The 4,519-nt window shown below is 42.1% G+C and overlaps 1 long non-coding RNA gene across 5 annotated transcripts in view; it reads right to left on the bottom strand.

Annotated features, from left to right (window-relative positions):
• Positions 1–4,519, bottom strand: part of LOC108521732 (uncharacterized) — a 20,040-nt gene that overhangs the window by 8,091 nt on the left and 7,430 nt on the right. The window lies entirely within an intron of this gene.

The following is a 4,519-nucleotide window of genomic DNA, read 5'->3' on the forward strand; positions in this document are numbered from 1 at the left end:
TATATGAATTTTATCATTTATAAATATAGATTTGTATTTATAATTTATTATTTAAAATAATTTATAAATTTATAAAATGATATATAATAATATTGATGTGGACAATATTCCATCAGTAGTATCAGTAATATTTCCAAGGAAAGAGGTTTCCTGAAGTTATTACTTGTATCAGATACCTTGGCTAGGTCAAGATGCCCCTTGGGCACCACTCCACACCTGCTCAGCCTCACCTGTTTCTCTTTGCGTCCATTGCTGTTGGGACTAGTACTGTGTAGGAGTTGACCAGCAGGTGCAACCTAACAGCACCCAGACCAGGGCCCCCACTGCCAGCAGTGGTGGGGTAGTTGACACATGGGAACCAGCTTAGTGTTCCCAGATGATGATAACTATTAAATTATCATCTTTCCAATAATCCCCATAGAGTATTAATATTTTAATCATTAATACTCTACAGGACAAACATTTGATCATGGGAAAAATGGATTCAGTGGATAAAGGCATCTCCTCTGTTCTTTCCCTGGGCTTATGACTTCAAGACACATCTCAGGCAGCCCCACAAGATTGGACACAGGAGCTGTGCCCAGCTCAACAAAACAGCTCTGTAATCGACTCTCTTTCCTTCCTTGCTTTCACTCCCATCCTTCACTCCTGCTCCTAGGTCATATACTAAAATAAAGCATGTGAAGTATGACCTTAAGCCTTAACTATGTGGCCGTGTATCAGCTTTTCAGAGAATCCAGGCTAAAATACTAGTCTATCAGCAGTCTCAGTGTGGTGGTGAGTAAATACTACATTGATTTCCCAACCTTTGAACGTTTTATATGATAGAAATATAAACTCTACTAAGCCTTCTCAAATTCCAATTCCATCACATCATCTGCCTGAACAACAAACTACAACTTCAGGGCCAGGCGCGGTGGCTCAAGCCTGTAATCCCAGCACTTTGGGAGGCCGAGACGGGCGGATCACGAGATCAGGAGTTCGAGACCATCCTGGCTAACACGGTGAAACCCCGTCTCTACTAAAACATACAAAAGCTAGCCGGGCGAGGTGGCTGGCGCCTGTAGTCCCAGCTACTCGGGAGGCTGAGGCAGGAGAATGGCATAAACCCGGGAGGCGAAGCTTGCAGTGAGCTGAGATCTGGCCACTGCACTCCAGCCCGGGCGACAGTGAGACTCAGTCTCAAAAAAAAAAAAAACAAAAAAACAAAAAAACAAAAAACAAACTACAACTTCTTCTGCCATCATTTTGACTCCTCAGCTGTTCCCTTTCCATTTCTACTTTATTAACGTTTATTGGAAAGTCCCCTCGGGGTTACATTCAAGGCTGTCCATCTTCTCCCTCCTTCCCTGCCCTTCATCAACTATATCCCCTCCCTCAGATCCAAGCTTCCCTATTGCTATCACTCCACATGTAAGGTGCTCATTCTGCCCCCAGGACTTCCATTCATTAACTATCCCTACTTAGGTTGCCTCCCATCACACCATTACTCCACCTCCCTTCAACAGCAAGATGTTGATGAACATGGTATACAACTGGCACTGTCAAATCTCCTTTACAAGACAGATGTGGTTCTGTGCTCCTGTAGTCTCAGCTACTCAGGAGGCTGAGGCAGGAGGATTTCTTGAGCCCCAGAGTTCAAGGTCAGCCTGAGCAACATAACAAGACCTCATCTCTTAAAAAAAAATTCCCCTTTACAGATAAAAAGAGAAAAACTGTACAACTGTTACTTTGCTGTAATAAGACTGCTATTTTAAAAGGATGTCCCAGCCTAGGAAACATGGAAAAAACCCATCTCTACCAAAAAATTAAAAATTAGCTGGGCATGGTGGCATATGCCTATAGTCCCAATACTCAAGAGGTTAAATAAGGCCTGAGGGTTGCTTGAGCCCAGGAGGTCGAGGCTGCAGTGAACCATGATCACACCACTGTGCTCCAGCCTGGATGACAGAGTGAGACCCTGTCTCAAAAGAAAAAAAAAAAAAAAAAAAAACAGGATGTCATTTGGAACTTAGATATTTTCAAAAAATATGTGTTTGTAATGGTTTTTACCATCATCGTAGAATATTACCTACACATCATTTGGCAATTGAAGAAGTTGCTTTTTCCTTTTCTGTGGATATTTTGTCTCCACCCACAACTGAACTAGGACTTTATTTCTTTTCCTCTTTTCTACTCACAGCCTCAGATCATCGAATCCAGTCTGCACATCTAGAGTTGTGCATCACACAAGAAGGTACTTGCTCAGTGTGTTGGGAAGTGTGCAGGAGACCCAGCCACAGCTAAGGCCAAACAGGCATCGGAAAAGCTGGCCTGGTCCGTCTTCCAACCACTGTTCTAGGATTCCATGTTCATCTCTCATCACTTGTGGGGATAAATAGTTGCTAATAAGATGAAATCATAACTCTGACTTTTAAGCCATAGGAAACATTTTCCAGACACACATATGCACACATATATATTTATGTATGTATGCATGAAATGTATATTTTTTTCCTACCACTTTCCTGGAGGCAAAGGCGGTGCCTGTGGACTAAACTCAGCTTTGTAGCCATTTAACAGTTGCCTTAAGTGGGAATTTTATAAAAACATCTAATCAAGGCCGGGTGCAGTGGCTCCTGCCTGCAATCCCAGTGCTTTGAGGGGCCGAGGCAGAAGGATTGCTTGAAGCCAGGAGTTTAAGACCACCCTGAACAACATAGCAAGACCCATCTCTACAAAAAAAAAAAAAAAAAAATAAAACCCTAAAATTTTAAAATCAAAATTTTAAAATCTAATGATATTTACTAATTCTTCCCACTCCCTACTTGCCTGTCTCCTGTCATGTAAAGGCTGCCTCCTCTCTTCCAATTGTTTAAGCTCCAAAGCTGGAATCCTCCCCAATATCTCTTTCACACATCATGCCCATTCCATTAGCAAGTCCTATGAGCTCTACCTTCTTTGAGACCTAAATATGACAGTTCTCACCATCCTGGTCCAAACCACCATTATCCTTCCCCTGAACTGTATTTGAATCACTTTCTAAATATTTTCATTGCCTCTACCCTCACCTCTGTTTTAGCCCATTCTCAACACAGCAGCTTATACAATCTTATTAAAACAAAAGGCAGGCCAGGTGCAGTGACTCATGCCAGTAATCCCAGCACTTTGAGAGACCAGGGCAGGAGAATTGCTTGAGCCCAAGAGTTTGAGACCAGCCTGGGCAACAAAGCAAGAACCCATCTCTACAAAAATAAAATAAAAATAAAAAATTAGCCAGGCATGGTGACATGCACCTGTAGTCTCAGTTATTTGGGAGGCTGAGGCTGGTGGACTACTTGAGCCCAGGAGTTTGAGGCTGCAGTAAGCTATGATCACACCACTGCACTCCAGCCTGGGCAACAGAGCAAGACTCTGTCTTTAAAAAAACAAAACAAATTCACTGGGCAAGATGGCCGAATAAGACCAACTCCAGTTTGCAGCTCCCAGTTAGACCAACACAGAAGGTGAGTGATTTCTTCGTTTCCAACTGAGCCTCCTCTGGTAATACCCAGGCAAACAGTGTCTGCAGTGGACCTCCAGCAAACTCCAGAAGACCTGCAGAAGAGGGTCCTAGAAACAGAAGGCAATAACATCAACATCAGCAAAAGATGCCCACGCAAAAACATCATCCAAAGGTCATCATCAAAGATCAAAAGTAGATAAATCCACGAAGATGAGGAAAAACCAGCACAAAAATGCTGAAAATCCAAAAAACCAGAATGCCTCTTCTCCTCCAAAGGATCACAACTCCTCACCACCAAGGGAACAAAACTGGAGGGAGAATGAGTTTGACGAATTGACAGAAGTAGGCTTCAGAAGGTAGGTAATAACAAACTCCTCTGAGCTAAAGGAGCATGTTCTAATGCAATGCAAGGAGGCTAAGAACCTTGATAAAAAAGTTACAGGAACTGCTAATTAGAATAGCCACTTTAGAGAAGAAGATAAATTGCCTAATTGAGAACATAAATGACCTGATGGAGCTGAGGAAACACAGCATGAGAACTTCGTGAAGCATACACAAGTATCAATAGTCAAATCGATCAAGTGGAAGAAAGGATATCTGAGATTGAAAATCAACTTAATGAAATAAAATGTGAAGACAAGATTAGAGAAAAAGAATGAAAAGGAATGAACAAAGCCTCCAAGAAATATGAAACTATGTGAAAAGAGCAAATTTACAATTGATTGTGTATGTGAAAATGATGGAGAGAATGGAACCAAGTTTGAAAACACACTTTAGGATATTATCCAGGAGAAATTCCCCAAACTAGCAAGACAGGCCAACATTCAAATTCAGGAAATACAGAGAACACCACAAAGATACTCCTTGAGAGGAGCAACCCTAAGACACATAGTCATCAGATTTACCAAGGTTGAAACAAAGGAAAAAATGTTAAGGGCAGCCAGAGAGAAAGGTCAGGTTACCCACAAAGGGAAGCCCATCAGACTAACAGTGGATCTCTCTGCAAAACCCCATAAAAGCCACAAGAGAGTGGGG

This window comes from Rhinopithecus bieti, unplaced genomic scaffold (assembly GCF_001698545.2).
Source record: "Rhinopithecus bieti isolate Rb0 unplaced genomic scaffold, ASM169854v2 scaffold_58095, whole genome shotgun sequence".
Taxonomy (NCBI): Eukaryota; Metazoa; Chordata; class Mammalia; order Primates; family Cercopithecidae; genus Rhinopithecus; species Rhinopithecus bieti.